This window comes from Choristoneura fumiferana, chromosome 18 (assembly GCF_025370935.1).
Source record: "Choristoneura fumiferana chromosome 18, NRCan_CFum_1, whole genome shotgun sequence".
Taxonomy (NCBI): Eukaryota; Metazoa; Arthropoda; class Insecta; order Lepidoptera; family Tortricidae; genus Choristoneura; species Choristoneura fumiferana.
Genome location: NC_133489.1, coordinates 8330658 through 8343904, shown reverse-complemented (window position 1 = coordinate 8343904; position 13247 = coordinate 8330658). Strand labels below are relative to the sequence as shown.

The window sequence follows — 13247 nt, the reverse complement described above, 5'->3', positions numbered from 1 at the left end:
TTAGTGTTCGGTACAACGTGTTAGGCTCGGTCAGATAAAAACCTTTCCTTATCAAAGGTTTGATGACTATTTTCAATTAAAGTCGAAGTGGAGATCTTTTATAGAACCAATTTTTTTGATCAATTGTTTTCAGGGTTTCACTTCACGCAGGGATATTTAGATAGAACATGAGGGTGCAAGACCGAATAGCGACTTCATATTTATTGTTCTTTCTCTGAATCTTTTATCATTACTTACTTAGATTATGCGGGTCAAGTGGAACTCTTAGAATCAGTGTAATATGTTTGTTTTTGCAAAAGGACGCCCAAGCGCGTGTGTAGTTTTTCGGCATTATCAAATTACAGCCGGCGACCACCTGGCTGCCTCATATTATGTTCCATTCCACGTAATATATGTTAATTTATGTTTAGTCGGTATCGTTTGGAGTCTCCAGTTGGGGAATCGTGACTATTAAGTACATTCTGCTTTCAATCAGACAGAAAAACCCCTTTTCATCGTGCTGCTGTGTGTATAACAACAATGCATGTGACATTAACAATGTGACATTGTGCATTAAGAATTAAGGTATTACAGTGATATTTCGCTTTCAGAATGAAGAACTTGGTAGTTTGAATTTTAATCGTCGATTTAACTTGATGATGTATGGTGTACGGTGTGTCGCTTCGTTATTGCATTTTTTAATCTTCCGACCGAGGAACAGGCAGGCTGCTGAGCGGCTACTCTTTATCATTGTTAGCACTTCTTTAAATTTTAAAGATAACATTGTGTGTAACGACCTAAATGAGGAGTCCTTGTACCTAATTTGTTTCATGTGGATGATTATAAAAATATGTGTAAGGCATGGCGAGGCATGGCAGGTGGCTAGCAGGTGACGGCACAGACAGTACAAAAGTAGGTAGTTGATAAACCAGTTCCGTCACAGCATCGGCACACGCCACTCGGGTTTTGTCTGTTTGTCTTCTTACCAATGAGAACAACTCATTATGTTGGTCAGTCTCCATTTCGAATTGCTTGTGGTATGAAAAGTACCCGAGTACCGTGCAGACAATATGCAGCGCAGCTTGTGGCTCCGGTCAGATGCATAAATGAAGCATCTGCACCAAGTATCAATTATTATATGTCACATTGAATACCATATTTTGCAAATACTTGTTACCAGTGACCAAAAAATTGTATCGAGAAAAAAAACCGAGTTTTTAAAGTAAATAAATATTTATCCACTTGGTTTCTTTCAATTTCTGATAAAACATGCATCGATAAATAGGTTTTAATTGTGCACGGCTGTAATTGAATAGTATGTAGAGCGCGAATATGAGTGAGTCATTCGTACCTAGGTCTTTCGTGCTCAGGTCAGGACACAGGCGCGATTCGTTGCGCGTTAGTTGTGCCGGTTTTGCAAGCCTTAGCGATAAATTATGAGTAATAATCAATGTTTCTCTGTGCATATATATGCGTGTTGGAGTGTTCTTTGACTGTTTGAAGGAAAATGAAAATTACTAATTATACAAGGAAAAACATGTTTTGTACGCGGAAAAATAGGAATTCTTTGACCAAAGAATATTCATACTCTCTTTAAGTAAGATAATAGTTTTAAGCCAAGACAATATTTGTGTTCATCCAATACAATATGGCGTCCGGCTATTACGAAATATTATTGTCTTGTCTTCACCAAGGGTATATTGTCTTAATCTAAGACATCCTTTTTTTCCGTGTATTTTACGAGATGTAATTTTAACTGTGGTTAACGTGTACATATTCTCGTATTTAAACGAAATCAAATGCTTGCCTGACGCATTTGAAACGACTGCGTTCAGCATACCGCGTAAGGCCATGTTGCACGACAGGGTGGCTGTGTTCAATAAAAATGGTCCCGCCGGAAGACCGGCGGTGACTCCATCCCAGGAGTCCGCATTTATGCTGAGGCGGGGCCTTTTCACTCACACATATAACATTATATATTATTTTATTTCATATTTTGTATTTCAACTATTTTTGTAACTTTTGTTTGTAACTATTATGTGTGTGTGTTGAATAAACTTTTTCATTTTTCATTTTCAAATGTTTTGTCTAGTTATTTTTTCGGCAAAGGTTAAAATTTTGTAGCCAAATGGTATATTGCTGATTGAGCTAAAAAGATGCAATCTATATCCGGTATCGAGAATCAGCAACCTAAAGTTTGCAAAGTTCCAAGCAGACAAAATATTAATATAGATGTAACATAGATAGTCATTACATACTGCGATTAAGTCATAGAAAAGATTATGAAAATTTAACGTAGGTAACTAATACCGTCCTTTTTATTTCTTTGTATTAAGTAAAGAAAGAAAGAAAGAAAATGTTTATTCGGCATTATACATTAACTTCAGTAATCTTGTTGGTAAATTGTAATAACATACATCAGGTACATAACATAATGTTTAAGTAAAGTAAACTTATAGCTAGCCGAAAGGGTTGGCAGCTCAGCAATGCTGAGGTACGGCACCACAGCGCTGATTTTCAGCTGCAGCCAAATAAAGGACAGAAAAAAAATGGTGCATGCCTATTTTGTCACTTTAAAAATATGTTATACATTATGTGCCGTCTGACGGAGATTCTGCAAAGGGATAAGTTATGTAACCTTTGTACATTATATGTATCTCATTATATGACAATGAAATTTTTTCTACTTCTTTATATAGGTATTTCACTAATTTCTAAATGTTTACATGATACTATACAATATCGTTAATTAAAACTGACGCTTTAGCATATGATCCTTTAAGTATAGCTTAAAACTAGCAATAGAGAGCGCAGTAGAGCGCAGTGGGGGCGGGAGATTGTTCCACGCATTTGTGTGGTGAATATGAACGGCAAGACGACATAAACGAGTACATATAGAGACCAGGTTATTTTTTCTATAAGGTAGGGAGGTTTGCGGTGCTTAATAATACTGAAAAGCAGAGTACTGAGATGGATATAACGCCGTGCGGACATTATTTAAAATCTTAGCACGATTTATATATGGTGATACATGTTGAAACAAAATCTTGCACATGCAATTTGTACTCTTTAGTCTAGTACTCTTAACTAAGTGTATGTTTCTCATTTGCAATCCGCTTGCTGAGGGTGTTTTGTTTCTTAAAGCGGTTTCCCGAGAAACCTAAAATTACTATGCAATAAAGAATAATGTTTAGCGAGTAGGTACTAGTGCATTGCAAGTCATTTATAGATCGAGGCCGCAGCTATATAAGCGCGATTTCCATTCTGTAATCGAGACGGATCATATTTACAGGCATTGGAATTGGAAGTTAGGCAGGGAAGTTTGCGGAGTAATAATGTTTATGATGAGATGCCCCGCGGCCAAATAGGCTCTTTTACCAATTTTTGTTGCTAGTTTTTAATAACATAGGGTAGTTATATTCCACCGAGCCTGCACTAAATGATGTCTGAGGGGGGGACCACCCCGGGTCGCCAGTGGGCGTCGCGGTGTCCCTAGTCCCTTCATACTCCCGTAACGCTCATTATGAATGTGTCAACTCGTGTGGTTGTTAGTGGGTATGTGGTTGTGTGGTAGAGGCCCACGTAGGTACCCTATGTTTCGCTGAACATATAAAAAACCTATAAAAAAACGGTCCTTATAATTCAGTAGTGAAATTGAAAAGTATTCCAAAGTTAATGGAACTTTTACAGGTTCTTTTACACTGGTAAGAATAAAGACTACCCTAATTTTTTCGACCTCAAGAGAGAACCCTGTGCTATGTTTAAAAGTTTTTGCTTTTATCTCTTAAACTATGCATATTTTGTGTACCTTAAAACGGTGTGAGTAGGGACAAAATTAAAGTTCAAAACTCGATAAAAAAAATTTCATATGTGGCAAGTTGATTTTTATAGATAAAATGTTTCAGTGGTATGAATTTTGGTTTAATAATGATTATCTGTCGTTTAGTTTCATAGTTTAAACAATAAACACATATAGGTAAAACCCAGCTCACCCCGTAGTGGGGTCAGAAGTAATAGGAACAAATAAAAAAGATAACGATAACAAATTACCGGAAAAAAGGATATATTATATGTCTAAAAATATAACTAAACTACTTTTAGAGCAAGCTGAGCCAGAGATTTTAAGAAGCATGTGAAAACAAAATTTTAGTTCTATCTGTACTCACCCGCAATCTCTTCTCATCCCGTTTTACGGTATCGCTTTTATTTAATCTACGTCCCTTGGTTAAATGCCTATTTCTAAACATCTTAGGAAATGATAATTACTAATCATGATAAAATTGAAATAAACTAAGTATATCAATTAGGTAAGTGACATCACGCCGTGCTAAAGTGTCGCACGGGCCTCCACTCCCGAACCTTTTGATGTTAGTAAGTAAGATTTAGCAAACACATAAAAATAATACACTTTTCATTTAAATAAACACAAAAAACCAAACCAACAACAAAAAAACCTATCCCACCTACCTGTATAAGTAAGGTAGGTAAACGTACGAATACTCGTCACTGTCCCAATAGTTACTATCCTCAATCTTACCTATGTCATTCATTAGCAATAGGAGATGACAGCAGGGTGTCGTCTATTGGGCCTTAGTGTGTCGAGCACTCGGACGTTTACCTTACTTTAAATATTTTGAACTAGAATACTTCGTTGCAAAAGATGGTTATTCATAGAGGTATTGGCGAATAATATTTGTATTACCTATTTAGGAAAATATGTTGACTTCCTAAAAGTGTAGGATAGAAAAATAAGGAACACAACCACGCTTTAACAAAATTGGAAAGTAAACTAATAATTTTCGTTGCATTGTATTACATACTGTAAATAACAAATGTAAAGTACCTACGTTAGGAAGTATTATTGGATTTCGTTTACAAACACGTGGCGTGGACGCAGTATGATATGATGACGTCACTCTTGGGAAAGTCCTGCTATGTCAGTAGGTACATGAAACTGGTTGTCACGCTGCTTTCTTTGACTTAGCTCTGAGAGCTGTAGAAATTTTGATTTGTAAGTTGCAAAAGGTTTTAAGTTATAATAATTTCTAAAATATTATTGAATTTCTTAATTTTTAAGTCGTTTATCCAGGCGTTTAATAAAAATAAAAGTTTGTGTATGTAAATCTATGATGTTTAAATTACTTTTGGCAGAGGGACATTTAGGAGACGATGAGACGTCGACATTTATTTTTTTATTGAAGAAGATTATTGTGTTATAGTCGCAAATCCATAGGTACTGGCAACTTTTAATGATTGTGTTAAAAATTGTTAGAATTAAACTTCAGTTAATCCATACTATACTTACTATACTAATATTATAAATGCGAAAGTGTGTGTTTGTATGTATGTTTGTCAGTCTTTCACGTCGAAACGGAGTGATGGATCGACTTGATTTTTGGCATAGAGATAGTTTATGGGCCAGAGAGTGACATAGGCTACTTTTTATCCAGGAAAAATAGACAGTTCCCGAGAGAACAGCGCGCCATAACCGAATTCCACGCGGGCGTAGCCGCGGGCAAAAGCTAGTAGTCCATAAACGTAACCTACGACTCTCGCCGTCGTGTCACCCTAGCAATCTATCTGTACAACTACATACATAGTAAAGTCTGTACCTTTACATTGTATTCCCATCAAATAGGTTATTTAGGTGCACGGTATTGTGTCTATAAATGCCATGGTACCATAAATCTAGGGCCTTGAACCGATTTTATGCCGTGGGCCGTGGCGCATAAAATCGCTTGTGTACCATGGATCCAAGTCTAACAGGATATTGACCTAATTCCGATGGGTCAAATGCTGCGGGCAATCAAATTAGTTGTACATGACCATGTTTGTCTGGCGTGAACTTTCGACCGTGAAAACATGATGTATATTGGCGCGATTTCAAAAACAAATAGGCAAAATTGTGCTATGGCCACAACAATATAAAGTATCAAATTTTTCATAGACACAATCCAATTATAGATAGGTTAGGATGATAACAGCAAAAGGTCCAATTAGTTTACCTTATTTACCTAGATAATATTATGTTTGTATTCACTAATCAATAGGACTACAATTATTGTGTTTTTGTACCTTTAGTAACTTTATTTGCAAAATCTCTAAGTAGGCAAAAATATTAATCAAGGTATACCTAAACGTAAAAACCGAAAGCATGTTATGTAGGTCTATTGGCTAGTAATTGGTATTACATATAAAAATAATGATGCAGTCTCGGACACTATGTAGGTCATAGTATGGAGTTAACGATGACTGCTATAAAGCAGTGTCGTGTTTTCGCTCGCTTTATTACGTCCGAACAATTTTATGTGGGAAAAGTTGATGTTTTGAAATACTGATTTTATATATAAAATGCTGATATACATGCTGGTATACAGAGCGCACCATCTGTAGTACAAGAGCTAAATTGTCTAAAAATTAAAAAAAAAAAAAAAAGATTAATTATGCTCTTGTTCTACCGAAGGTGCGAGAGATTGTACAAAAGAGTGAACTGCAAATATGTAACAGGAGCCGCTGTGTATTTCAGCCAATAAGACCTAGAGAAACTCATCGTTGTACAGATTTATTTTGAGTTTAACCGGTGCAAGAGACCGTTTCTCAGTATGTGTCCTGAGATCTCAGGATTTTTAGACTCTTCGGAATTTCCGATAAAAATAGTGTGGATTTAATACCTAGAGCTTTTCATTAAAAGGGTACAAAATATATTTTTTCTGTACACCTACAGAAATAATTCGTAAATCGTGCAATTCGAGAGCCAAGTTGAGCAAAAAAGCGGCAAGGCCGCACCATCCTTTTCTCGAAGCAGTTCAGGCCTTTTTCGATCCTCCTATAACTTTACTTTTTAGTTTGTCACTTGTGTTTTGTTTCTTTTATTTTGTACAATAAAGAGTTTACATACATACATACTTCTTTGTAGATAAAACAAGAAGCCAGAATTTTCAGTAACCAAGCAGGCATTGTATAAACACGATATACGATATGTTTAAAATTTCATTCAATTTGAACCAGTATTGCAGTATTAACTTAAACGTGTAGTTAGGTACGCGTTAAATGCCCAACGATTTTTTGAAAGCTTTACTTTACTATAGTTCTTAGGCTGCTTTTGTTACATTCTATGGACCAAATAGTTGAATGAAAATAAAAACACCTTTGGTTTGCCCGTAGTTGTTTTAGGTATTCAAAAAGAAAGGTGAAAGTTGGACTAATTAGGTTTTCTAGGTTTCAAATTACATTGGGGGGCCCGTGATAGAGCCGAAGAAAATTGGACTCTAATTACGTAAACATAAGGTACACATTACTTTGGGGGCGTGGCTTGGACGGATCCGTCACACGGCATACCAAAGATTTTTATTTAATTTTTACTTTGGACTCAAATTTTTCATCTACTAACCCTAAGTGCAAGAAATATCGTATGCTTCATTACATTGTGGAGCCACGCCGCTATGAATTCATAACTGATCGGGCACTGATGCAATGTAGGTACCTTCAATTTGCACGATATTTCTCACACCATCTAAATGTTGCTTAAAAGGGACTTGTGAGTCACAAACGTCAGCACAAAAAGTGAAAAGAATTCATTGTGTACCTATTTAGAAGCATTAAGAAACACTTTTTAACGAGACAATAGATCTAGTTAATGGTTATAAAGGATTTTATCACCACAACAATTAGTTAAGTTCACTAATTCTATGTTCACAAGGACTTTTCACTGAATGCCATTCTTCCAGTTCGTAGGTGACATTCCCACTAGTTTGATGAGCTATATAGTTTAATATAAGAGTAGATTATCTTGATGGGGTTTTACAAGCAGATTTTCTTGTAAATTTTTGGTAAAACTAATGCTTTATATTTTAACTCGTGTATGTATAGGCAACTAAGTATGAAAAAAGATCTACTAATTAGCAAAAACTAAAAGGGGAAAACTGTATGCTAATAAATAATACAATCAGTGGGTCGGTATATAGAACTACTTAAGTAATTATAGTTGTATGGAAAATATTTGCTAATGATGCTGGTACTGGTACATTGATGAGTTGTGCCTTGACAATAGCTATAATTATAGCTACGTGACGTATACGAAAAACAAATGCTAGATGTTTTGTAGAGAAATGTATTTCTTCAAAAGTGTGCCGTCATCCGAAAAAATTCTGCTAGAGTCCCAAAACAAAAATTATACCAAAAGCGTCACTTCACTAAAAGTAACGATTTAAAAAGTCTAAAGTAGCACAGTTACCTTCTCATAATTGTGTGACTAATTCGGCCCACAATAGCTATATTTAAATTTTGATGCAAATCGAGGAGTGTTTTAAATAAAATGCCTAAGTTCAAAGCAAACGTTTGTTTGCCTGGGTGTTGTGTGCGAGGAGAGCATAGATGAGAGTGTATACTACTGGGTGCGAGAAATAAATGCCTACTTAGCAACTTTATGGCTGAAAATGACTTATGGCTGAAACTACGCATTTACAAATCCTGTGAAGCAAACCAACAGGGTATTTGGTTCAATTTTACTTTACAGGCGCGATTTAATTTACGTAAATATAGACAACAAAGCCTTGATTTGATTACGTTTCAGCAATTCAGTTGTATTTTCCGCCCTTTTGTCGTCGGCACAATGTTCTAAAACCTTGGGCTCACCTTTTTGTTGTAGAAACGTAAGCAATGAAAGGTAGGCGGAAAAAGTATCGACGTATCAGCAAACTGTATCAGTAGATGTATCTACTGAAAGTTATAGTTGGTAGACATAGAGTTTATACTTAAAGATTATAAACTTCAAACTTAAAGTAAAATAAAGAGAACATTAACAATGGTGAACTATTTACTGTTAAATTAAGACCTTTAAGACCTTAAGCAATAAAAGATAAAAGATTTATGATTATTTATAATGATGATTTACGCACTATTTGTTTTTATTAGCATAAAGTTTGTTCAGTCAAGTGTAAAAATATGTATCTATTCGAAACACTCAAAAATATGTTACCACGGCCTTATTACGTCGGAATAAGAGTCCATCATTTTGAAGGGTCAGGATAAGTCCATATTTTTGCACTCAACTGTCTCAACTAAATTTAAGATTTTTCGCACTTGAAAAACTTTTTCTGTTTTCAATAAATATCTTAATTATTATGTTACGTCAGCCAATTGTCTGATAAATATCCAGATAAAGTTAAAGTAGCTATAATTTTATTTTAAAAATATGAAATTATAAAAATATTGTTTGTGTTTTAAACCTTACTTACATATAATCGTCAGCGATTGTGATATAAGAGAAAATGGCTCGTGGGTATCATAATAGATATCAACCTGTAATAAATAGAGTAATGTTCAATTAGTTCGTGGGAAGGTTATACCGTTTTTAAGTTTTAATGGTAGGTATACACAATATATAAAAGTTGTTCAATATTTTAAACATTATATTCAATAATGTCTGAAAATATTTTACGTGTCAGAATCAAAAATTGGAAATCATGAGAGCGTAAACAAAACGGTTAAACATTCTAACGACTTTTGCCCGACGGACGTGAAAGTCAAAACAAGAATAGGCAAGGCACATGCTGAATGTGTTAAATTAAAAATAATTCCAGCCAAGGTCGGGCGAATTTGGCAGAGGTAGGGTTGTCTATCAAAGTTCATAGTATGTCTGAATTTGAATTGTAAGAACCCAGAACTGCTACGATAACGTACAAAAAATAATTTCCGGTCGACATGCTTCAAACGTTTACTCGATCAATTATACAAAAGCAATGCAAAAATACAATGCATTGCGGAACTACACTGACGAGCAGAAATAACAGTCCACTTGTCGTGTCCAACTTCATATAAAAAAATATTTGTTATTATTATTGTTTTCTGTATATAAGTATGTTTATCCGTTGCCTTGTACCCATAGTACAAGCTTTGCTTAGTTTGGGACTAGGTCAATTGGTGTCAGGTGTCCCATGATATTTGTTTATTTATTATTCTTGCACATCACAATGGTCTCGGATTTGAATAATTTCTGAATAGTTGTGCCTTCCTGAACTTTAGACAGTAATAAGTTATTTTTAGTAAAAATGTTGGCATCCCTAGAAAATAGCCAGTCAATGTTTGGCTCATTGTTTGGTAAATTATGGCGCCATGGTCAATCAAAAATGCGCCAATAGTCTGCTAATGTGACGGAGGGTGTAAATCTTTGGCCTACGCGAGCTGAATGCTGTCATGACTTTGAACAAGGACTACTAATCAGCACGCGAGGTTGTAAGTACATTTCAGCCTAACGACGGTTGGAAGACTAATTGATCTAAGTGCCATTTTTGTGAAACATTTAAAATAAAAAATTTAAACATTCCGATCATGTAGGTACATAACTTAATTTCTCAAAAAATGTCGCTTAGATAAATTAGCCTTTGAACCGTCGCAAATATTTAAAAATTAAGTAATATGTTTTTAAGGGTTTCGTATTTTATAGGGAATCTTCCAAGTTTAGGTATATTTTATACCTTAGGCTGGTAATTACTCTTAAACTACTAATAATTCGCAAGCAAACTTAACCGTTATAATTTTTTTTGTAAGTTTGATATACTTACTACCATCCTGATATTTTACAAATTTTTCCTCCTACCGGTTTAGATTTTAAAGGGGGGGGGGGAAACGCTCGATTTTAATGAAAATTTCCATTTTAAAGTTGAATATTTCCCAAACAAATCACTAAATCGAAAAATCTTCGTAGCAACCCCCTCATGGTTTAAAAAGACCTATCCAACGATAGCCCGCACTATAGGGATGGATTAGAAAAAAAAATCACCCCTCTTTACGCCTATGCCTACGCCTAAATTTTTTTTTAATATTTTATTTTACCATTTTGACGGCTTTGCGGAGTTTTGCGGTGAAGGAAAACATCGTGAGGAAACCTGCACAAATCCTGCGAAGCAATTCGATGGTGCGTGTGAAGTTCCCGCACTGGGCCCGCGTGGAACTATGGCCCAAGCCCTCTTGGTCTGAGAGGAGGCCTGTGCCCAGCAGTGGGATGTATATAGGCTGGGATGATGATAATGATGATGATTTTGTCGGCATTGTTTACATATATATCCGTGCAAAATTACAGCTTTCTAGTATTAATAGTTCTTGAGATATGCCGCGGACGGACAGACAGACATGGCGAAACTATAAGGGTTCCGTTTTTGCTATTTTGGCTACGGAACCCTAAAAATGGTCTCAGAAAACTTATGATGTTTTGACCTATCCAACAATTTAATGAAAACTGGCCAAGAGCGAGTCAGACCCGCATACAAAGTGTCAGAGAGAATAACACAGACTCCTCTCACTCTAGGTTGCTTAACAAAAATATTATATACTTTTTCTACTCCTGTAGGTACTTTTATTTGACATTTAAAGGTCCACGAACACGAATGCAATAATTAATTACGTGACATATTCCACATTTTTATCTGGTTATAAGTCTAATCAAATAAACCAGTGCTAAAGTTTAATGGCTTTACGTATTATTTAGATTGGTATAGCATGAATTTTCCTGGAAACATTCGATACATGTTGAGCATTGTAATCAACGTCGAATGAGCGCCATTAAATTATATTAGGCGTTGACTGGTAGGTACCCGGCCACATGTGAAGTGACAACACCACATTAAAATCGTCGGCGCGAACAACAAACTCATTAAGATGTCTGTGGTCTGATTGATTTGGGAAAAAATATTTAACTGTGATGTAAACAAATTAATTTATTTGTTTCAGGCTGCATTTTCACCAGAAATGTGCGAGAGTGTGTTGTTGTAAGGAATGTGTTTGGCATGAACCAATAGAATCGCTTCATTTACATATCCTCGCTCAGCGCAGGTCTAGTGGAAACAGCTCGGTGGAGCGAGGATAGATAAATGAAGCGTTTCTATTGGTTCATGACAAACAAATTCCTCGCAGCGAATCCTCGCACATCTCTGATGGAAACGCAGTTTTAGGGGCTGTTTTACCATCCATTGATTAGTGTTAACTGAAGGTTAAATGTGATGCCGTCTCTATTTGTTTTGTTCGAATAGACGGAGACGGCATCACATTTAACACTCAGTTAACACTAATCAATGGATGGTGAAACAGCCCCTTAGTCAGTTAAGTATAAAGTTTGGCATGGAACAAATACGAGTATGACAGGGAAGTAGTTGAAAAACTGTACAAGTGGCATTGTGCCGAAAAGGCTGGCAGCAATTTTTCTCGTTGAATATCGATGCTAATTCGATGAGAGAGATAGCTGTTGATGAGTCTATCTGCGTGACCTCTTGTACTTAGGGTCTCGAAGCCGATACCGGAATAAAATTTCATGTTTAATAAAATATATTGTTTGAAACTTTCCCGACACGCAGTTACTACGAACACTGCTCTTACCCGCTCAGATAATCCTATCATAATCAAGATCAAAATCCGGTACCAAATCAGATCAGATCAAATCAACAATCAGATCAAATGTGGGCACTTTAAAATAAAACATTCTACTTGTGATCACGACCACTGCAATGTCGAAATGTAGAGATAATTGAAGACGTACATGATTTTAGAAGTGGTCGAATAGATATATTAAAGAGGGCGTCACCAAATAGAAGATCTGTCACATCAGATCGTGGGACTTTAAAATAAAAATTCTACTTTGATCACGAAATGTCAAATGTAGAGATAATTGCTCTATTCCACGACCACAAGATTTTCGGAATTGCAGTCACAAAGGAAATTCAAAACGAAAATAAAAAAAAAATTGTACGAAACATTTTGATAAACCGAAATCAAAGATTTAGCTGCTCTATTCCACGACCACAAGAGTTTCGGAATTGCAGTCACAAAAGGTGATTGAATGGAAGTAAGATATTTGAGTTGGTTCATTGTGTAAATGTATACTTTAAGTATATCTGCAAAGTAACACCTCAATTTTACTAGACCATATTTACCTTTATTGCAACTGACAAATACAATTTATATTATAATAATTATACTTAAGATGGTCTTGCAAAACTAATGCAAGGTTATGTACAGGCTTCGATTTGACGTGCCAATGTGCACAAAGTCAATGTTGTATTGACTGATACAGCATTGTCGCGAACTGCAAATAAAATTATCATTGCTGCAATTTACGTTTATGAAAATACAGGTCGAACGGTCAATTAGTCGAATTGTAGTGACTAAATATAAACACGTATGACCTGGGCCACTAATTAATATTCCTCGTAAATTTTTGCAGTGGCCTAAAAAGGACTATAAATTGTTACAATATTAAAATAACCAAGATTATACAT

General features: G+C 35.5%; 1 protein-coding gene across 2 annotated transcripts in view; it reads right to left on the bottom strand.

The window, feature by feature from the left end:
- The window catches only part of Gp150 (leucine-rich repeat domain-containing glycoprotein 150), a 36954-nt gene that overhangs the window by 10828 nt on the left and 12879 nt on the right, over window positions 1-13247 (bottom strand). The window contains exon 2 of one of the 2 annotated variants that reach the window (XM_074101382.1): window positions 9216-9279. The exons of the other annotated variant lie outside the window; for it this stretch is intronic. The gene's annotated coding sequence lies outside the window, so the exon portion shown is untranslated. The remainder of the gene's footprint in view (window positions 1-9215; window positions 9280-13247) is intronic. 2 annotated transcript variants of the gene reach the window in all.